The following is a 24353-nucleotide window of genomic DNA, read 5'->3' on the forward strand; positions in this document are numbered from 1 at the left end:
TAACGAATCAATGATGTATACGCTGGACAATCTAATAATAAAACCAGGGATGCCGTCAGGACCTTCACTACTATCAGGGCCTATTTGGTTAACTGCACGCTGAACTGTATTCTTGTTCAAAAGTTGGTTTCTTAGCAGGGCTTGAGCCGGAGACGTATCATGTTGCACGTTGTCTGTTTGTTCATAAGAATTGAGTGCTATAAATCTGTTTTGTATACCTTCAGTGCAAATGTCAGAATTGCTTGTTTCCATATTGAATCTTATCCATTCAAAAACTAGATCATGCTGTAAGGTAGCTGTTGTTTTTGTAGAAAGTGCTCTTTTATTGTGCTTTAGCGTGGACATTACATAATTTTTGTAAGACTGAATTTTTTTGAGTTGAAACAAAGCTCTGCTCTTTTTATATTTTATGTGTGCTGATGAAGTGCCGTATTTCTTCCACTGTCTGTGGCATTTTTGCTTATTTTTAAAGTGTGGTTTCAGGTGGGATTTTAACCAAATTTTGGAGTGAGAAGATATTCTAACAAGTTTGGATGCGACTCTGTTTTCAATTGATTCAGCCATTTTATAAGAAGAAAGGTGGCGTCCTGTATAGGAATATTTTTAAGAGAATCCATGGGTAGTATTTTAAGAGCTGCAAAAACTTTTCTTTTTAGCATTAGCATTAGTAGAGGCATTTGAGGCAAGAAAGCAAGCTTATGCAGCATCAGCCAAAAAAAATATATATAATAAATAAATATATAAATAAAAAATAACCACTTCCACTTCACCCCTCTGTTCGTTCAAAATACCTGTCTTTCTGGAGGAATTTAATTGATGATATTCTTTTAGTGATTTCTAGAGGGGGGCGACGATTCCCGCAGCAAATTGTCGCTTGCAGTTCTATACTTTTGTGGTCAGATTTAAATGTAATGTTCCTGCTACGTTTTTCATGCAGTGGAAAGTTAGAGTATACAAGATCAAGCGCTTGATTACCTCTTGTAACAGGGACGTTGATTTTTTTTTTTTTTTTTTTTTTAGCTCCCAGGACGAAAAATGAGTTGGGCGCACTTCATTTGTAAATTATATTTGGGCAGGGGAAGTCGCCCATTATAATGATGTTAGTTTGAGGCTTAAGAACAGTAGTGATCCAGGTTATTACTTAATTAATGATGTCATCAGTAGGTCCAGGCAGAATATAAATATTATAAACTTGAAGCAGAGAATCCTTAACTTGGATTAATAGGGAAATTGCCTCAAAGTTGAAGATATTAGAGTTGTATGTGTTCAAAACTTTAATATTGGATTTTATAATTATTGCTGTCCCACGATTAATTCTTGATGTCACGTATGGCGTGTAGCTGAGATTCTTCGGCAGTAGGAAAACATCTTGTAAATATTCCTGCATCCACGTTTCAACTAAACATGATGTCATGCGATTCTTCAACCATTAATGAAATAAGCGTAGGCAGTTTATTTTTTATGCTTCTTATATTTTGAAGAAAAATTCTGAGATGGACATGTGTTGGAAGGATGTTTGCAAACTGATGTATTAGGTGGCAGGTTAAATGATGGATTAGGATGAAAATAAGGAATATCATTCTCTAGCTATGCAGAGAATTCAGCAGATTGAGAATTAGTTGGTAACTTTTCACTAGAGTTGTTGACCGATCCTCCAATAGCTCCATAAAATGAAATGACGAGTAGACCATTTTGCCAGATATCAGGATTTAGATATTGTTGTAGGTCACAAATCTTTAGCTCAATTCTAAATGATGAATATGGGGGATGTTTGTTTTTTAATTTGAATGCTCTAACTGGAATTTTTAGCTCTAATAGTAGGTGGTCCATCTGCTGGGTGTTAGTATTGGGGTCTAGCCTGCTAACAAAAATGTTACTACTTCTAAGCGTCGAACTATTTCTGTTTCTAATTTTAATACAGGACTGCATATTTCTTGTTCCTATTATGCTTGCATATCTGTTGTTTCTGCGGGGAAACTTAAAATAAAATTTGGGGGGTTTGTAGGCAAGCTATTATGGGAAGGCACTTCTGGATAATGCTCAGAGCGATCGTTTTGACAGTGCGCATACAAATTGCTCGGTTTCTGTTGATTACTAATAGTGGTGGACATCGTTTGTCTGCCTGTGTCAACACGTTGCGAGCAAGCACGATTATGTTCTCGGAGATAAAGATTGCTAGAGCTCGATTTTTGAGATCGCGCAGCTGTTTTTTCCGGGACAAATTCTTCAGTTTGATTCTGGACTGAGGACTGGAACTGCAGAAGCCTGATGAACAGAAGGGTGAGGCACCGGAGGGCTTTCGACCATAGCCTTTAGTTCGAGAAGCAAATGGTAGAATTTACATTGCTGATCTTCTATTCGAAAAAGATGCTGTTTAATATCTTCATTTTCTCTAAATTGTTTCCTCAGCATTTGTTCCAGGGAAGCAAATGAGCAATCGTTGTTTGGGACTGTTGTGAAGGCGGGGGGGGGGGACGGATTAGGAGAGTCATCCGTTTGGGCGGAGGCATCTTTAGTTGACTTCCTTGTATGGTCTGAGGGCTTAGGAGATTGTAGTATATTGACGGGGGGGGAGATGAAGGATGGTCAGTGTTGCGAAGGAGATCAGCATCTGTTCGGGTATCCTGGCAAAGCTGATGCTGACTAGGAGACTGTAAATTTGCACTTCCCTTGTTAGCACTTTTGCAGGAAGGGCATCTGTTTTTGTTGTTAAATTACTGGACAGTTCCATATTAATGAACAAGCATCACAAAACCCCATACTGCAAATTCCCTTGCAGATAACCCAATTCCGTACTGATTTTTGACATACATTGCATGAAACCGCTTCTTTAGATGGCGTGTTGAGAATGGCTTTAAATACAAAATCAGCAAACAGAATGTAACAAATAAGCAGGTGAGCCGTTATTGACACAGCAGGGAATCGAAGAGAAGAGTAAGTCTGAAGAAATGAGACGACAGTTCGGACGTGGGAGTGGGTAACTGAAAAATTGCTGGAGGGCTGTAGGACTTTACCAAAGCAGGAACACTGCCCTGCCAAGGTCACGAACAGCTTTGTGTCAAGGTAAGCACTTCAGGTCAAAAGTCAATAACGTTGCTGTTTATAGTTAAGCTAAACAAAGGTTCAGAGAGTAACGTTGTACACTAAAAATTTAAGCTTAAATAAATAGTACTTATCTTGATGAAGACCTCATAAAAACCATCCAAGTTGCTTGATAGTCATCTAAGGAACATGTTAGTACACAGATTTTACAAAGATGCCCTTGAAAAACTACTTAAAATCACTATAAAGTGCAAAGATTGTGCAAGGCTCAAGGGGTAGAATTTTTTTCAGCCTGGACTGTACTTGTTAACAGGAGAGACTGCTTCTACAGGGATGGGATACACTTAAATAGAGAGGATGAAAGAATATTTGCTGATGCTATCGAGGCAGTGTTAAATGGGTCGGAAAACTGCTAGCTTGGGGGGGATACAAATAGATTAACAGTATACAAATAGATTAACAAAGACTAATAGATTAACAGTAGACACTGGCAGAGGTGAAAGTGATTCTTCCACTGCTTCTATTGGAATGAGCAGAAGCCTGAAAAACAAGATGCATGATATTTCAGAGACTGCTGGGAGTCATTGCGGTACAAGTAAACACATGGATTGTGTTAGGGTAGCTAAGAATAGAAACAGGTGCATGTATACTTGCGTGTACACCAATGCTAGGAGTTTAGTAAATGAATTTGAGGTATTGCTCAAAACATCAAAGACAGATATTGTTGGGATATCAGAGACGTGGTGTCACACAGATATAAGGAATGCAGAACTGGAATTTGGGGAGTACGACGTCTAAAGAAAGGATAGGAAGGGAGGAGGGGTTATGCTATTAGTTAAGAAACACATAAAATCGAAAGAAGTGAAGCCAGTCGACATGGCTGGACAGTGCAGTGTCGAGTCAGTTTGGTGTGACATAAGCATGGGGAGATCAAAATTGAGAGTAGGAGTGTGCTATAGGCCTAATGACTCTGATGAGTATAATAAAAAAAAACTGTACAGGGAAATAGTGGGCCAGTAAATCAAAGTCTTATAATTGGGGATTTTAATTTCCCAGATATTGACTGGAATTTGTGGGTTTGTTTACTCACACACTAGCAAGGCTTTTGTGGATTTATTGGATGATTGTTTTCTACATCAGCATGTTCGGGAGGCAACTAGAGGGAGTAATACTCTTAATTTGATTATCAGTAGTGATTCTTCATGCATTAAGAATCTGCAGATAAAGGAACCACTAGGTGGCAGTGATCACAGTGTGCTGAAGTGGGATTTACTCAAAGAGGTAACTACCATTAGGGGTAAAGGGAAGGGTTATTGCTTTCGTAAAGGCAACTACGATGGTCTGAGACAGTATTTAAATTCTATACAGTGGGACCAACTGATGATGTTACCAACAGCAAATTCAAAATGGGAAGCTACTAGGCTTTACATACCAACTAAGAAATATTGTTCAAGGGTTAGGCCTAAATGGATGTCAGATCAACTAATGAGACATATGGCAGAGAAGAAAGATGCATGGGATATATACAAATTAACATGTGACACAGAAGCCTGTGATAGATACAAGTTGATCTGTAACCAAGTTACAAAGGAGGTTAGGCAGGCGAAGGCAGATTACGAGAAATCTTTGGCAAGAGATGCAAAGAAAAACAGCAAAGAGTTCTTTATGTAAACTCTAGAAGGAAGGGGATGAATCAGATTGGTCCACTTGATATCGATGGATCAACTGTTGATTATCCTGCTCAGGTAGCTAACAAATTAAATGAGTATTTTGCATCTACATTCACACATGAGGAGTTATTCAGCGAGGGGAATGCCAGAGGTGTATTCAACTCTGGCAGTAAGCTGGAGAATCATGTAATAACTGAGAGTAAAGTGGAGGAGAAATTGTTGAAGATAAACCAAAAAAAAAAAAAAAAAAATGACGACTGTAAACCAATTGCGAATGATAAAAAGGTTCGCAATTGGTTTACAGTCGTCATTTTTGTTAACAGGGCACGGGTCAATGAATGAGAAATTATATGCATTAGGACTAAGTGACACGGACCTTTGTTTTTGCGTGGCCAGGGAAGGCTGGCGGCACATACTATATGATTGTCGGATATATGACAATGCCAGGAAGCGATACGTGAAATCCTTGAGAGTATCGCTCCAGGAGAAGAAGCTATATTTTTAAGTATCAGATGCTCCAGGTATTTGCTAAAGAAGTATTTGAACTAAGGAAAAGTATGATTCAAATGATACGAGGTTGATCAAATCCATCTGGCTGGAGGCACCGAAGTGTTTTTATGCTGCCGATCTTACTGGCTGCACAACTGGAAGATCTACCCTTTTCTTGATCTCTATCTCTCTCCCCCACCTCTTGGTTTTTCCCTTTTCACTTTTTGATATATATGCGTATATATGCATGCTTGCGTATGTATGCTAATATTTGATATAAATGCTTGCGTATATATGCTAAAAACCAATATATATAATTTTTTTTCTTCTATTTATTTATTTCCTTTTTTATTATTATTATTATTATTATTTTTATTCATTTCTTTCTCTTCCTTTTTTTTTATTATTTTTTGTTTTTAATTTTTTCCCCCTCTGGAGTGGGCCCCAGAGAAGGAAAAAAAAATATTTTATTTTATTTATTTATTTTTATTTTATTTATTTATTTTTTTTGTCTAATACTCTGAGACCATAGGTGACCCATCTACTGGAACTGGCCTACCTTCCCGTGGTGTGGACGAGTACCCAGAATCATCTGTCCAGGTGACTGATGCTTCTGGGTAGCCAAGCGGTCAGAACATAACAACAGAACATACACATAATACACACAAATCGATGTCACACACATCTGGCCCATTTGTAGTGATACTGTTCTTCACAGAGATACGAGGCGGAGTTGAACTGACGTTCTAGGAGCCGCCCCTTACATAAACAACATGTCCACATGAAGATAAACACAAGAAAGGCACCTGGGATGGATGGGATCTATCCAGTTATATTAAATGAGGCAGCAAAGGAAGTAAGCAAACCCTTAGTCATAATTATGAGAGCTTCCTTGGACTCAGGGGAGGTACCCACAGACTGGAGATGTGCAAATGTGACCCCAATTCACAAAGGAGGATCAAAGGCTGACACAAGTAATTATAGACCTGTGAGGACTCCTTAAAATATCAAGAGACCTATGAGTTTAACTTCTGTTCCAGGAAAATTAATGGAGGCACTGGTTAAAGAAGCACTGCAGGATAATCTAGACAAGACTTCAGTTATAGCTGGGACACAGCATGTGTCCGAGTTTTGTTAAGGGGAAGGTCAGGCAAGACTTCTCCATTTTGTTAAGGGGAATTCTTGCCTGACTAATTAGATTGGATACTATGATGCAGTCGCAAAAGAACTGGATGCACGGAATAACTTTGATATTATATACTTGGATCTTAGAAAGGCTTTTGATACTGTTGCACATGTAAGACTGCTGCACAAATTGGAGCAGTGTGGCATTGGAGGCAAATTTCGGCTATGAATAAAGGGGTGGTTGAGGGGGAGAAAACAGTGGTAATCAGTGGACACTGTTCATCGTGGACTAATGTTATTAGTGGAGTCCCTCGGGGTTCAATGTTGGGTCCATTATTGCTTTCTGTATTTATAAATGATATTGATGATGGTATATCAAGCTTAATGTCCAAGTTTGCAGACGATACAAAGGTTGGCAGGGTTGTCAAGGACACTACTGACACTATGCTGCTGCAACAGGATCTGGAAAGGTTGAGCAGATGGGCTGAGAGGTGGCAAATGAAGTGTAACATTGACAAATGTAAAGTACTACATATGGGAAACAGCAACCCCAGAGCAACGTATCAACTCTGTGGTACTACACTGACAGTGGTAGAGAATGAAAAGGACCTGGGGGTGTTTGTGCAGGCAGATATGAAGTTCTCTGAGCAGTGCAGACGGGCTACAAGAGTAGCTCATGGTGTATTGTCAATGATATACAGGAATTTTTCTAGCAGGGATAAGGAGGTAATTATTCCCTTGTATAAGGCAATGGTTAAGCCACATCTAGAGTACTGTATACAGGTCTGGAGGCCTCATTTCAAGAAGGATGTAGTGCTGCTGGAACGAGTACAGAGAAGGGTAACAAGATTAGTGAATGGAACAAAGGGTTGTTCTTACGAAAAAAAGCTTAAGTTTTGCAAATTGCAGTGTCTGGAGACTAGGCACCGGCGAGCTGATCTGATAGAGGTGTATAAAGGCTTGAATGGTTTGAGCATGCTCAATGCTGATGGGATTCCTCTTGCTCAGAATAATCACCTGAGAGGGCATAAATTCAAATCGAGGAAAGACAGATGTAGGATAGACGTGCGGAAATTTGCCTTTAGCCAGCGGGTAGTTGGTTGTTGGAACAGACTTCCATCCCTTGTCGTGGAAGTTGATAGACTAAATAAATTTAAGGCTCAGCTGTACAGGTATTTCGAACGAAAAGAGGGGTGAAGTGAAAGTGGTTTTTTTTTTTTTTTTTGGCTGATGCTACATAAGTTTGCTTTCTTGCATCAAATGCCTCTACTAATGCTAACACGTAGACCACCTGGCGAGAATCTGAATTAGTCATCTCCACCCAATAATTCTGTGATGAAGTAAAAAATAAAAATATCTGGACTTAGCATCCACCGGCGGTTTATCAGAGGATCTCACCCCTGTACTCAGGTTGCTCAAGCCTGGGCACAAATAAATAGAAAAACTCTTTCTACCACTGCCTGTGCTCGTGCGCATTTTCCCCATTTACAAGTGGGTGTACACTTGTAGATGGGGAAAATGCCTATAGATGATAAAAAAATAAAAAAACATACGTGCAATTCATGTATGTTCAAAAAAAGATATTTAAAACAAATAATATGTGTATTATTAAATATATACAACAGAAAGAACTTCCCGTTTGTGAATATGAGTACTGTATAGTAGTGATTGTAGTATGCCGAAGCAACGAAAAGGCTGAGAAACACTGACGTAGGGTTTTGTCCTGATTTACAGCCTATACAACATGCAAATCGGTCAATAAACGTAACCTTGTACAAACAAAGCATACGTACAACTCAGTATGGTCTTAAATGTTATGTAAATAACAGCAGCGGCCCTCTTAAAATTTGTCCACCAATCTATAAAATTTGCCAATAGAAATGAGCGATACATAAGAGATCAAGTACAGTCGAGAAAGAATTTCAGGTTGCAAAGGTCAGATCACAATAAACTGATAACAAAATAGAACACAAATGATGACAGGCAGTGACGATGGTTTAGAGTATTTTTCTCCTCTACCATATTTGCAAATTACCCCTCTTCTTGGGGGAAAAATACAGTATATAGATACACATACACAAAGTATCCTACTGCCTGCTATTTTGAGACAACTTTCTAGTTCCACCATTGAGCCAAATTTGTTTAAAGTTAACTGGTTGGTTGGAAGGAAACTTGCCATCTTACTTGTGCGTTACTTACTTAATTGATAACAACAGAATACACACTACTCATAACACCAAGCAACTTTTTCAGGTGCTATACAGAGTTTATGTACAGTCACAGAGGGCAAAGGTGGAGATAGGCGTTTGCTTAGGAGCCACCGGAATGCACGCACGCACGCACGCACGCATGCATGCATGTACACCCTTAGGATAGATATATTTGAGAATGTATATAAATTAATTGTATATTTATCTTGGGATATGCACAAAATTTGTGTGTAAATAAATGAATGAATGACTTCATTTCTGTCCTCCGCGGCAGTATAGTGGTTTGCCACTTTTCCTTCGTATGGAAAGTTCTGGGATCGATTCCCGTCCAACTACAAGAATTTCCTGTCGGCGATGGAAATCGAACCTCTCTGTAGTCCGCCGATTTCAGGCAGAGCGAGTAGGAGTTTCCCCCATGAATTAATCCAGGCTTCTGAGTTCGCACAACATGCTCATTTCTAGAGGCGTAATGCACTTGTAGGTATAAAAATCACGCTTGGAAGCCGTTAGTGGTATTTTTTTCATTTCTGATTTTTAAAATCAGTTGTATAATTTATTAACTTGAATTTTCCTAAATCAAGGAGCCGGCCACTTATATTCCGTTCGCTGCAGGTTGGCCACCCTTAGTGTATACCAGTGTTATCCAACAGAGATTACATTTTCCCATGGGGGGGGAGCGTTTGGTTTGTTTCACCGATAACGTTAGGGAATTCTACCGCAGAAATCATTGTATTAGCTGAGTTCCATCAGTCTCAGGGCTCTCATTGTAGTTGTGTTGACAATAAATGTATATTATGTGAAATTTCTCATTTATATTATTATATAAATAATATACCGTATTTCTTCGATTCTAAGACGCCATCGATTGCAAGACGCACCGTAATTTCAGAAAAAAAAACTTTGATTCTAAGAAAAAAAAAATAATAAAATAAAACACCTAAAATAAATCTAACAAATATTTTTATTATAATAGAATTCAATTTACCATCAATAATAGTACTGGTATTTGTCAGTAGGTATATTATTCATCGCTTTCTTCTGGGCCGTCGATATCTGCATCTGAATCAATATCAGCGTCTACTTCACGTTCAGGGTCCTTCTGAGCCGTCGTTATCTTCATTATTCCACAATATATCATCTTCTGAGCCATCCAGAGCGTTGGCGATTTAACATTTTTTTAAATGAGTTCTTTACTATTCTTTCTGGAATCAGGTTCCAAGCTGTTGATACCCATTCTACCAATTTTGATGCTGGCGCTTTCTTAATTTTTCCAGAAGGTGTCAGCGGAAGGTTGTCGGTCAACAGCCAGGATTGATATTCCTTTCTCAAGTAATCCTTAAATGGTTTGTTGACTGAAACGTCGAGTGGTTGCAGTTGGCTAGTCATGCCACCAGGAATCACAACAAAGTCACCACGTTTTTGCACGATTTTATTTTTGACACGTTCGGACAAATGTCCACAAAATGCATCAAGCACTAGCATGTCGGTGAGTTACAAAGACTTCCAGGACGTCTATTCCACGCAACATTTAGCCAGTCTTCTATAAGCTCTGCCGACATCCATGCATTTTGTTGTGCACGCACAATAACATCTTTGGGGAAGTTTTCATTCTTCGATATGGTTTTTCTATTTAAAACTAAATATGGTGGCAACTTTCGACCATCAGCGGTGATACGCTGTTTTTCATAGCCCGTGCTTATAATCTTGATTTCTTTAGCACCTTTAGCTGTAATTTCGATGTATATCGAAGAAGACTGGGGTTTCATCAGCATTTCCAATTTGACTAAACTCAGTTTATTTTTTCCTTAATTTCATCACCTGTCGCTGAAAGTTAATCGGCTTCTGTTGGAAGTCTGCAGGAATTTTTTGACAGATAGATGTTCGGCGGTAATCCACTACGACGCATGGTCTGTCGCACCAGACGCGACTGCCTTTAAATATTATTTTCTCTATTCCGAGGGACTTGGCAATTTCTCCGGCTTGTCGAGTGATGGATAATCCTTTTGCGCGTGTTTCCGTTACAAAACGTATCACAACTTCATCGACTTGTGGAAATCTTCCATTCTTAGATCCTGTAAAGCACTTGGTTGTTGCTTTGGACGAAAATATGGAATTGCGATCATTTCTCCAACGACGAACATTTACTTCACTAATGTCAAAATGTCAACCCGCAGCTCTATTTCCATGTTCTTTTGCATACACAATAACCTTTCGTTTCAGTGCGGATTCGTTGTGCAATAAGGGATCAAAATTAATGAAATACAGTAACTGCACTTCTTACGTACTTTCGAAGATACAAACAAGTTCCTAATTTTCGCTGAGCGAGCTCCACTATAATGAAATAACTGTGGCTTCACATTTCGAAAGCACGTGAAATCACCCACAGCACTTTATTCTCCAATGGAATTGGAGAATGCGATAACGGTCAAACTTGGAGGCGGGGTTTCCACGTAAAAAAAAAAAAAAAAAAAAAAAAACGTGTGGTGCTGTGCAAAGCACGGGAAAATTGGGGGGAAAAAAACTGCGATTGTAAGACGCCATCGATTCTAAGACGCACCCCGTTTTTAGAGACGTTTATAGGGAAAAAAAAGTGCGTCTTAGAATCGAAGAAATACAGTATGTATTATAAAAATATATTGCAAATACAAACATTTCTTGATTAGACCGGGGTTCGAGCCCGTCACCACCAAATACGGAGGATGCGGAAAGGTCAGGGAATGACCACCTCATATCCCGGAGCAATATGGCCTTAGTTGCTAATGCTCCTAAAAACCAAAAAACAAACAAACAACAAACAAACATATTTCCTTATCTATAATGATTGTTCTGCATTTATGATGCAGTGTTAGTATACGTTAATCTTCAGATACTTGTGTATCTGTAGTTACATTAATGAAATCTGTAAACATCCGTGCATTTCTTGAATTTTTCGGGGAAATAGGTTGAATAGAAATTCTATTAGAATTCGTGATTCGCTATCGAAATAATAAACACTAAAACTGTAAACCCTTCTTTAGCTAGTTTTATAGAGGAGAAATTGATTTCTGTGAAAGGAACGTCAGAAAATAATACTATGTATAAAAAAAAAAAAAAAAAAAAAATGAGGAAGAAGGAAAGTTGAGCTCAAAAAAGTTGCCATCACTTCCTGGTTTAGAGCATCCCTGTTCTGTGAGGAAACTTCATTGCGGGGGGTGGGATTATGTTGTTGAGACAGCTGCGCTTGGAACACTCGTCAAATACAGTATATGGATTAACAAATTATTCCATATGCTACTCAGTGTTTCCGCGTTAAGTCAGCGTCACCGTAGTTTGATGAAATGGCTTATTTATTGATATAACTGTGCCTGGCCCAAAAAATTATTCCTCTAACAGCGTAAGGGAATGAGTAATAAATATACTCGAGTCACTTTTATTTCGTCATGAAAAGTTGATAAATTTATTACTTTGTTCAAGAAGGGATATCAGGCTTAATGTCGAAGTTTGCAGATGATACAAAGGTTCGCAAGGTTGTTAATGACTACACCTCTGCGACAATAATGTATGCATAAATATACATCTATATAATAGACGTTTGTAAAGAAGTAAGTATCTTGATCGAACGTGTAGGAAATGATATAAACATATTGCTCGTTAGAATATGAGAACTAGTGGTATTTAACCGCAGGTGAAAACCAGACTTACGATATTGGTTCCCTACTTCTGTGGTGGGCGGTATTTTATTTTAGAAATTTTATTTAATGATAACATTACGACAGTTAGTCAGTTGCTTCATTTTTTTCATAAGCTTGTCATCGTAACATCTCTCAAATAATTTTAAATTAAAAGTAATTGAAACTATTTCGTGTTATTAAAATGTTTTTTGATTGTGTTCAGAGTGAGAAAGGAATGCGATGCATTTCAATGGATATACTGTACATATTTTTTTAAAAAATAAAGACACCGAAAATGAAATGTTATTGGACATGTGAAAAGTATCAGAAATTCAAATTCAGAGCTCGAAATTTAACCGAAGGAAGTAAAAATTCTGAAATAACTGAAGATCATTGCTGTTGTGGAGATGCTGCTGAAGCTGAACTTTTAAGATAATTCCGTGATTCTGCTGTAAAATTCAAGTGATCAAGAGCATTATATTATTTCGGAGCAATCAGTTTGAATTAGTGAATCGACTTCCGCTATTTTACCAAGTGTACAAGGTGTATGTACTCTAAAGTTTGAAAAGAGCAGCAAGAAGGGTTTGTGTACTGCCTGCGAAGATAGTGTTTCCTGCGATTTCTAAACAAACTGCAACTGGTGAGAATTTTGTACTATTTGACTCTGAAGTTGATCGTACTTTAATAATTCAACACAAATAGAACCTCAGTTATTAGCAAAATCCCAGCACTGGTAGTAGAAGCAATGAAGGCATGTGTTGCAAGAAAGCAAGCGTATGAGCTTGAATCGGCAAAAAAAAAAAATTCACTCATCCACACCTCTAAAGGTTTGTCCAGTTCCTTCTTGAATATATTTAACCTATCAATTTCCATAACGACAGTGGAAGTTTTTTCTAGCAATTAACGCAAATTTCCGCACATCTATTCTACAAATGTCTTTCCTCAGTTGAATTTTATGCCCCCCCCCCCTCAGGTTCGTAATCTGAGCAAGCGAAAGAATCCTACCAGAATTCAGCGTGTTCAACCCATTCAAAGCCTTATACACCTCATTCAGATCACCTCGCAGGTGTCGAGTCTCTGGCCGCTGCAATTTGCAGAACTTAAGTCCTTTCTTGATAAAAGGACCGCTTCGTTACACTCGCCAATCTTGTCCTTCTCTATACACGCTCAAGCAAGTCCTACCTCCTTCCTAAAATGAGGCTTGCAGACCTGTACGCAGTACTCAAGGCGTGACATGACCGTTGCCTTATACAAAGGGATAATCACCTCCTTTTCCCTACTAGCAAAATTCACGTATATCATTGAAAACACCCTATGACCTGTCTGCATTGCTCAGAAAACTTCATATCTGACTGCACAATTAACTCCCAGATCTTTTTCATTTTCTACTACCCTAAGTGTAGTACAACACAGTTGGTACGTTTCTCTGGGGTTACTTCTACCCATATGCAGCAGTTTGCATTTGTAAATGTTGCCTGTTCTCAGTCCATCTGCCCAAATTTTCTACATCTTGTTTCAGTAGCTCACTACCATTACTGTCATTAACAACCCGACCAACCTTTGTACCATCTGCAAACTTTAACACTAAGCCTGATATATCTTCATGAATATCATTGATAAATATACAAAACAACAGTGGGCCAAACAACGAACCCTTGGGAACTCCACTAATAACATTTAATCCACGAAGAGCAGCGTCCATTGATTATCACTCTGTTTTCTCCAGCTCAACCACTTTTTTTTTTCATTGTAGCAACTTACCCTTAATACCTTACTGCTCCAATTTGTACAGTAGTCTTCCATGCGCAACAGTGTCAAAAGCTTTCCTGAAATCCAAGTCGATGACATCAAATTTATTCTTTGCATCCAGTTCCTTTGTAACCACATCATAGTATCCAATCAAATTTGTCAGACAAGACTTTCCCTTTACAAACCCATGCTGTCTGGACTATTACTGCAGTCTTGTTTAGATGATCCTGCAATGCATCTTTAACCAGTGACTCCATTATTTTCCCCGGAACAGAAAGACGCCTCCGTAGCCAGGTGGGAATGAGCAGCAGTGCGTAGCACACGCTTCTTGATTAGACCGGGGTTCGAGCTCGTCACCCCCAAATACGGAGGATGCGGAAAGGTCAGGGAATAACCACTGCATATCCCGGAGCAATATGGCCTTAGTTGCTAACGCTCCTAAAAAAAAAAAAAAACTAAACAAACCCGGAACAGAAGTTAAACTAACTGATCTGTAATTACTCGTGTCACCCTTAGATCCTCCTTTGTGAATCAGGGATAAATTTGCACATCTCCAGTCCGTAGGGACTTCACCTGAGTCCAAGGATGCTCTCATAATTATGGCTAAGGGTTTGCTTACTTTCTTTTCCGCCTCCTTTAATATAACTGGATAGATCCCATCCAACTCAGGTGCCTTTCTTATGTTTAGCTTCAACAATTTCTCCTCCCTTTTGCTCTCAGTTATTACAAAATCATTAAGCACCCTGCCACAGTTTGATAAACTTTTGACATTTTATTTTCTTGCGCACTATGGTCACAGATGCCGATGCGCACAATAAATCCCCAAACAAAAACAGTCTGGCATTTTCCTTCCTTAACTCTTCATGTGTGAATGTAGATACAAAATATTCAGATTATGAGCAGGATCATCAACAGTCGAACCATCGATATCAAGTGGACCAATCTGGTTCATCCCCTTCCTTCTAGAGTTTTTATATAGGTAAAGAAGTCCTTGCTGTTTTTCTTAACATCCTTTGCCAAAGATTTCTCGTAATCTGCTTTCGCTTGCCTTAATCTCCTTTGTGACTTGATTACAGACTAGCTTATATCTGCCATGGGCTTCTGTGTCACCAGACAAATTATATGCATTCCATACAATTTTCTTCTCTGCTACAAGTCTCATTAGTTCATTTGACATCCATTTAGGCCTGAACCTTAAATAATATTTCTTAGTCGATATGAAAAGCCTAGTAGCTTCCACGATTAGTTTCTTGAATGCTTCCCACTTGGAATTTGCTGTTGGTAATATCATTAGTTGGTCCCACTTTATAGAATTTAAAAATTGTCTGAAACCACTGTAGTCACTTTTTACGTAAGCAAAACCTCTTCCCTTTACCCCTGATGATAATTATATCTTTAAGTAAATCTCACATCAGTGCACCGTGATCACTGCCACCTAGTGGTCATTCATTTATCTGCAAAGTCTTTATACACGAATGATCACTGCTGATAACTAGATCAAGAGTATTACCTTCTCTGGTTGCCTCTCGAACTGCTTCAGAAAACAGTCTTCCAATAAATCCACAAATGTCTTGCTAGTGTGCGAGTGACCAACGCATAAATTCCAGGTCAATATTTGGGAACTTAAAATCCCCCACTATAACACAATCTGATTTACTGGCCGATTATATTTCACTGTACAATATTTGTTGTACTTATTAGTCATTAGGTCTATAACACTCTCCTACTCCCATTTTTGCTTTCCCAATGCTTATGTCACACCAAACTTAACATTGCACTGTCCATCTATGTGAACTGGACAGTATGCGGACGGTACGTTTAAAGCTGCCCCTCTGTTTTTCTCAGCTCTACACGTTTTAAGAAATAATGATGTTATTCCTTCATTATTTGCATTATTACCCGACAAATCTGAAAAAAAGTACATTCGGATGTTAAAGGAAGTAAGAAAATTAATTCCATCTGCATCACCAGAAACAATAACGGCTGATATTGAGAAGGATTTATGAATGCTGTAAAAATTGAATTGCGAACGGTAAGACATCAGAGATGATTTTCTCTTTTTGTCAGCCTATATACTGGCATATTCAGCAAAATGGACTAAACCAAAAGTACAGTACTGATGCTGATTTTGTATTACTTTTAAAATTTAGCTTTCGTGTCTCCAATATATGTCGAAAAAGTATTTTGAAATATTGTGTGATAGCAGTGTACTGCCACCAGATGCCCAATTAGTTTGTGATTATTTTGAGGTCATTTGGATCGCTCGTCCAGATCGTAGGAATCCCCGACGGCCACCACCTTCAACAAATTCGGAATTGCTACTAAATGGCACAAGAAGACTTTCTGAAAACCAGTAACTCAGACGGATGGCATCGTTCGTGGTTTGGAGCAAGAAATATCTGCCAGTCATCCAACTATATGGAAATTTATAGATGCTCCTAAAAGCGGACAGTCCTTAAACAATTTTAAGGCAAAGCTAAGTGTTATTTGACAGGTGCTCTCAAAATATTCCGAAATTAGCATTTGCAACCTTTATACAACAGTTTTGGTAAACACGACAATTATGGCTGAAATGTTATCAGAAGCCCTTAGTTTTCTTCAGTTTATCATTTTAAATGGAAAACAAAATTAAAAGTTCACCAGGTGCAAATTCAATATTTAGTTGAACCGCTTCTGCCCCATTTGGGCCAGAGGCGGTTTCTGAAGATAATCAACTGATAGTTCATGGTTCCAAACACAAATTAGGAAGTTCACGAAGGGTCTTTGGTTTCTTTCTGGCAACTCCAGATTCCACACGATGCCAACAATTCTCTATAGGATTCAGGTCCGGGCTGTTTCCTGGCCAACTAAGAGTTGTAATGGAACGTTCTTACAACCATGTTTTCATCAATAACAAATGTAAACACACTACTGTCGAACCTCTAATGCAGAAATGAAGCTAAAGTAACTACACAAGTGCCTACTTACGCTTAAAGACGCAGTTACTTGGCAGGTTGAAATGGTCTTTAATGGATGGCAGCAATTTGCTCTCCAATATAGCCAGGTATCCATTGGCAGCCAGACGGAACCTTTTTTAAACTGCAGGTGACCTACTCCGCGATACGAAATACACCCCTATATCATTTTTCTGGTAGGAAATTTCACTGTAGACTCCATACAGTTTGGATGGTATTCTTTGCCACGTTTACGGTGAATCGATTCTCTCCCATCAGAGCCATACACGTTGAATTTCTTCTCATCCAAGAAAATAAAGACTTCCACTGCTCAGGGGTCCATTTGACACGTTCCTTACACCAAATTAATCGTGCCTTTTTCATATTTTGTGTGAGGAGGGGCTTCTTAGGACGACAGGCCACAAGTCCATTTGTGAAAGGCGTCTTCTGACTGTTACTGCACTTGGTACCATTCCTCTTTATTCTTCCCATTCTCTTTGCAGCTCAGACGAAGAAGCTTTACGGTTTTTAAGGCATAGCGCTTTAAAACACGATCCTGTTTTGGCGAAGACGATCCTGTTTTGGCGAAGACACTCGTTTGCGTCCGGTTCCTTTGTTTCCTATCAGCAGAACCAGTATTCTTGAGTTTGGAAAGAAATCTATTCTTTCGACTAATTACAAGACTCTATAAGCAGTATGACGAGAAAAACATCCTTCCTCACGTAAAGCAACAATAGCACTCTTTCTTCGTGGCGTCAACTGCACATAACTCGCCATCCTGACACAAGCAAGGAATGACTGCAACTCTTACAAAGCGTGCTTATATAGCTGAAAGTAACAGCTGATGCACATAAATCTGTACAGCCATATATTGCCAAATACTTACTTTATTCGGAAGACAATTGCAACTTTAAGGGGTGATGCACTTTCTTTGAACACCAGTGTGTATATATATATATATATATATAAAGACTGTACTCAGACTAAAGACAACAGTCGATGCATTTCAGCCAGGAAATTTAACCTACCTTAGAGGAATCGCTCATAATTTAAATTATTAAAAATTAAATTAATTAAAATTGTAGTGAAATATATATAAAAATAAACATCATTACTGTGTTATTTTTATTCGTCAGTGAGCTGTGTTTTTTTTTTGGTGCGGAGCTAAAGCGGTAACTTGAGCATGACGAAAGCCTATTTGAGGGACTGTAAAGGCCTATCCTATTTATCTTTCAAAAAAAAAAAATAAAATAATTAATTCAAACAAGAGGCGGCATGCATTGTATACCTAAACTGAGTGGCCAGTTTATTACATATACATAGAAAGGAGTTTGCCTTTAGCCATCAGAACGTCTACGCGTTGTAGCATAATCTTATAGTCACCTTCCTCCCCACATTGGGTGGAAAAGACCCGGGTTCGAATCCCGTTGATGATGCAAGGAACTTTAATAAGCTTTTTTCGCGCCATGGCTGAGTTAGTCGGTCTCAGACGTATATAGCAAGGTCCCCCCCCCCAGAAACTGGGGTTTTTTCGTCCAGAAAAACAGGCAAATCGACCAGAGAACACACTCAATTTACAGACACAGTCCACATGGGTATATTAATAGTTTACCCGGCGACCTAATATAATAGTTAGCCATCAGAACGGCATGGGCTCAACAAGACCAAGCCACAACGAAAGCATGTTTTAGGGGGTGTTGGTCTTTGTTGATCCCATTACTCCCTACAATTGTTAAAAACTGGATGGTTGTGGATCACTACTCTGTAGCCGAGTGGGCAGGAGCGGGAGTGCAGTAGCACACGCTCTTTGAGTAGACCGGGGTTCAAGCCCCTGACTGCTGAATACGGTCGATCTGCCAACCCGCACTGGACTAGCGTGGCAGATTATGGTCCATTTCCCTCAGCATGAATTGTTGAGGAGGCTTCCACCCTGCAGTGGGTTGATAATGGCTGCACTTTACTTTTTTTTTTTTTTTTTTTACTCTGAAAATCTTGTCAAGTCGCAGGTCCTCAATTGGATTGAGATCTGGTAACTAAGAAGGGAACTAGTTCCAGGAACATGTATTCACCCATGTTGGATGCAAGTCTATTATGGAAAGTATTCAAGGAATTTATCCTGAAAGCGGCAATTGCATATTTTCCAGTGGAGTACTGCAAAAAATGATGCCTCAATGATGACGAGAGAGAGAGAGGGGGGGTTGTGATAGGCTAAGACCAGGGGTTCCCAAACTTTTTAGACATGCGGAGCCCCACATCAGAAAAAAAATACACTAAAAAGAGAAACAGTCGGTCACTAAGCACCAGATCTTTACATATATAACACTCACATTGACAGTCACTCAGAAAAGGCCAGATTTATTTTTATGCACAGCGTATTCTGATTCAATTTTATAGTTTGAAAAAAATATTAACATTCTAAAATTTCTTTGCAGCCCAGATAACTATGGTGAAGCCCAAGGGTTGCGTGGAGCATAGTTTGAGAAATCCTGGGCTAAGTCTTAAAATTCTCAGCAGAAGTGAGAGACGTGTTAAATATATACTTTGAAGAGATCTTTACAGTTTGAAAGGGTTCAACTGTACTGATAACTCCTTACAGTTAAACTTTTAATGCTACGATTGTGACAAGGCGTCAGAATGCTATAAAAGAAATACAGGGTTATTAAAATGATTCATCCGATTTCAAATGACTATATTTTTGAAGTTTACAAATACAGAGTGATTAGTGATACATTAACCAAAAGAAAAACTGTCCTAGTTTTGTCTCTCACCTTATAAGTGCTCTGTAGCTTCCCATAGTTACACGAGCAACGTCGAGACGATATTCGAATTCCTCCCATACTCGCTCCAGCATGTCCTTTGTCACTGACTCCACAGCAGTAACAATGCGATTTTTGAGCTCGCCCAGGGTTGTGGGCAACCCTGGCACGTACACAGCATCCTTAACGAATCCCCAAAAGAAGTCGCACGGCGTAAGATCCGGTGACCTAGGGGGGGGCAGCTATCGAGCACCAAGTCATGGGGTCCACTGCGACCAATCCAACGGCGAAGGAGCAGTTCGTTGAGGAAACGGGGAACATCCAAATGCTGAGGCGGCGCCCCATCTTGCTGGAAAATGTAGTCGCCGGAATCTTTGTGCTCCCTCGAAGTGCTCTCTCGCCGTTGGATTGGTCGCAGTGGACTCCACGACTTGGTGCTCTGCAGCTGGCCCCCTAGGTCACCGGATCTTACGCCGTGAGACTTATTTTGGGGGTACGTTACCCTGGGTGAGCTCAAAAATAGCATTGTTACTGCTGTGGAGTCAGTGACAAAGGACATGCTGGAGCGAGTATGGGAGGAATTCAAATATCATCTCGACATTGCTCGTGTAACTATGGAAGCTCACATAGAGTAGTTATGAGGTGAGATACAAAACTAGGACAGTTATTTCTTTTGGTTGATGTATCGCTAATGACTCTGTATTTGTAAACTTCAAAAATATAGTCATTTGAAATCGGATGAATCATTTTGAATAACCCTGTATATCAATCTTGAACAATATATGGAGAAAACTTCTGCAGTTGAACCACGGTAAGGCTCCAAGCAGGGACGTCCTCATACTAAAAAAAGGTTGCATGCCCGTTGAGAATGGTAATGAGGTTACCATTAGACTCCGGAACAATCCCCCTGGACTGAAGAAGCGACTCCCCAGTTCACAAAAGAGGTGCGAAAGACATGACTAATATAATTATATTTACGAGTTGTGAATATAACACCAATAAAAAAAAATTCGCAGAGGTGGGAAAACTACCAAAATTCGCAAATTTGACACCGAAAGATTTTTTCTAACACATAAAAGAAAAGGAAAAAAAGTGCTATACATAAAAAATTGCAGCCCCAGTAACATGTGTACGTATGTACACTTGTGTTATGAAGTACGCGTACTGTACTGTTTACTGTACGTATTTTAACATTAAACCTATTTTAACTGCAACTGTTATTTCATTTTATTTTTCGTTCCGCTCTGCGTCGCATAGTAAGAAAATATAAGCTTTATAACAATTATTTTTTTATTTTTTTTCTAATTTCTTTTAAATTCTAATTTTGGCCTTTTCTTCTTTTGTCCGCTTTTAAAGGAAAACGTTCCACTGTTGGGGCTCAAACATCAACTTATGGATGTTTTCCATCTTCATTCCAAACACGATCAGTAAAAAGCGGAAAGAAGACGAAAAGGCAAAATTATAATTTGAAAGAAATTAGGAAAAAAAAAAAGAATTGTTATAAAGCTTATATTTTCTTACTATGCGACGCAGAGCGGAACGAAAAATAAAAATGAAATAACAGTTGCAGTTAACATAGGTTCAATGTTAAAATACCTACAATAAACAGTACATTGTGTGTACTTTATAACACAAGTGTACGTATGTACACTTGTGTTATAAAGCTTGGACTGCAATTTTTATGTATAGCGCTTTTTTTTTTTTCTTTTCTTTATAGTGTTAGAAAAAATTTTCGGTGTCAAATTTGCGCATTTTGGTAGTTTTCTCTACCTCGGCGATTTTTTTTTTTTATTTGTGTTATATTCATAACTCGTAAATGTAATTTCATGTCTTTCGCGTCTCTTTTGTGAAATGGGGAGACGCTTCTCCAATCCAGGGGGGTTGTTTCACTTTTTTTTCATTAAATTATCCAAAGATGAGTAACATAAGCAATATATCCAGTTATCGACCCTGATGAGATCCATATTAGTGGTCATTGACCGGAAGGAAGCTTTTGATGTAGTGTAAGAATTGCCGTTTAAAGGACAGTTTGATGTGGCCGACAGCATTACCCCCTAAAGTCCGTTAAGCGAGGCTTTACTGTAAAAGCATTGTGCACTTTGTGATGTTATTCGCTTTTTCATGATTAAATAATTTCATTTGTTATTTTTTTAAACTATTTTAAGCTGGTGGCAACTAACATTCTTCCTTATATATATATAAATAAATGTGTGTGAAGAATGCAGACTAATGAACGTGACACCTCGCGTCCCGACATTCATTGTCATTGGGGTTTTTCCTCTTTGTAACCTTGAATGCGTAATATGAGCATGGAGTTCAGGAAATATCTGACAATTATCTACCCAGTAGTCGCTACGGAATTACCCACTTCCTTGAACACCCAACATATGTTACGAAAACAAAGTTGTTTTAACTTTAAATAGTTTTTGTTATTCAAAAACTACGCAGGAATTACGATATACATGTATGCACTAATTTCTCCATTATTTTAGAAAGAGTAGAAGTAAGTGCAATGGGACGACAATTGAATGGGGGAATTTGTCACCCTTTTTAGGAACTGGCCGGAAATGAGCAAATTTCCATGCAGGGTGGAAAATACCTTTTGGAATAAGAAAGTGAAGAAAGGCGACACAGAACAGGAGTAAATTCAAGAGCACAGGTTTTCAGAAAAAGTCGAGAAATACCTGAATCTTTCTTAGCATCAAGAATGATCAAAATCCTTATGAAGACCACAGGACGCATTTAAAGCAGTTACTGGGAATGGTGGCTTACCAAAGATCATCAATACAGGAGTTGGAAGAAAAGTAGGATGCTAGCAGGTCAGCTTTATCTTTAGCTGAAGTGGCAATAGAACCATCTGGTTTTGACAGAGGTGGAAACAGAGAAGGGCAAAAGTTTAGGCCAATTCTGGTTCCTTGTCAAAGTTATTGCTTTGACAAGGTTGTTGTTCCCTGTCAAAGTTATTGCTTTGACAAGGAACCATTTGGAAAAGAAGAAAGTTTTCTACTCTCTCTCTCTGTTCGAAATCTAGTTTAGACGGATTATAACTGTTTTACAGTTATTGCTAGCTTTGGTGTAAGCAAAAATGAACCTGGAGGTTTGGATACAAACCAATTGCGATATGCAACATTCTTATCTTGAACAGCCTTAGCACATTTATTGGAAAACCAAGGTTCAGATAAAGGACGAGATTTTAAGGTGGAGTAAAGGATTTCATTACTGCAAGAATAATTTCACTTTCACAATCTGAACAAACATTGGCATCAGATTTGAAAGAGTACACTGAGTGGACAGAAATCATGGGACGCTTACCTAGTAACGGGTAGGCCCACCTTTTGCCGGATAAGGGCTTGGTTGGTTGGTTGGATTGGATATTTTACTGGCGCATCAGCTTCTATGGCTATAATGCGCCAAACTTATGATTTATGGCTTATTCAATGATCCGGATAAGGGCAATCACGCGGCGAGGCATTGGATCCACTAGTTCACGAAAACCGTTCCACAGGTATTTCCATCCATGGTTGCTGCATCGCTGTCCATAATTCCGTCGCATTCATGGATGGATGATCCGAAGCACTAACGGACCTTTTCACAACATCCCAAAGATGCCCCATAGGGTTCATGCCCCGTGAACGGGGGGGAGACCATTCCATGGTGGTAAAATTTGCGGAATGCTCTTCGAACACAGTTCGAAGAGCATTCCGCAAAAGCATTCGCCAGGGCTCTGTGGAACATGTAACCTGGACCGTTCAGAGATGCATCTAGACGTACCAGAGGTCCCAACGTGTACCAATTGAACACGCCCCACACCATTACCGACCTGCCTGAATAGTTTCTTGTTGACATGACGGGTGCATAGTTTCGTGCGGTTTCTGCCAGCTATGCATCCTCCCGTCCACTCCACATAAATGGAAATGGGACTCATCGGACCAGGAGATCCTTCTCCAGTCATCCAAAGACCAGTGCCGATGTTCTTTCGCCCAGTTGAGGCGTAGAGTCCTGTGTCGTGCTGTTAGCAATGGGAATCTGGCGGGTCGGTGGCTCCCATAACGTATTGCGGCTAATGATCGTTTGATGGAGATGGTCTGGCACCTTCCTCGTTTAAGTCGGTGGTGATTTGCGCCACTGTCGATTGGCTGAAACAATGTGAGACAGACGTCGATGGCCATGTGCATCCACCAACTTTCTCCGCCCACAGCGCTGTCCACGATGAGATGTTATTCCGGAAATGGCATATTCCCGATACAGTATTGATACTGTGGAACGGGGATAGTGCAATTTCTGCGCCACCTCTTCGATAGAGTCACCCACTATCATCCCTCTTTCAAAGTCGGTTAATTCACGACGTTTATCCATACTGATATCGAATTACTGTCTACTTGAATGCAGTGTACCTATATACCTACCAATTGGTGGGTTCGTCCACTAGGGAGAGGAATGAAAGCATCACACCCAGGAACCAGGTGTCCCATGAATTCTGTCCTTTCAGTGTAAACTGCTCCTTTGTCTTTGACTTAAAGTGATGGATCTGTATCTCATCTATGGTCACAAACCTTTCAAGAAAATATGCTGGATATGCTTAAATGTTGCAAACTTGCCTTGACAGCTCTTGTGAATTTTCGTTCTGCTGAAACTTTGGGACCCATCGTTCTTACTCCTTTTCAGAGCACGATTCTGTAATTAGGTGGTACACGCTTTCTGATGATATGACCAAGATGCTGGGAATGTA

The 24353-nt window shown here is 39.3% G+C and overlaps 1 protein-coding gene across 2 annotated transcripts in view; it reads left to right on the forward strand.

Moving 5' to 3' along the window:
* The window catches only part of LOC150078554 (uncharacterized), a 67475-nt gene that overhangs the window by 19934 nt on the left and 23188 nt on the right, over nucleotides 1-24353 (forward strand). The gene's annotated exons all lie outside the window — the stretch shown is intronic.

This window comes from Mastigoproctus giganteus, chromosome 11, assembly GCF_048544385.1.
Source record: "Mastigoproctus giganteus isolate SK-2022 chromosome 11, ASM4854438v1, whole genome shotgun sequence".
Classification (NCBI taxonomy): domain Eukaryota; kingdom Metazoa; phylum Arthropoda; class Arachnida; order Uropygi; family Thelyphonidae; genus Mastigoproctus; species Mastigoproctus giganteus.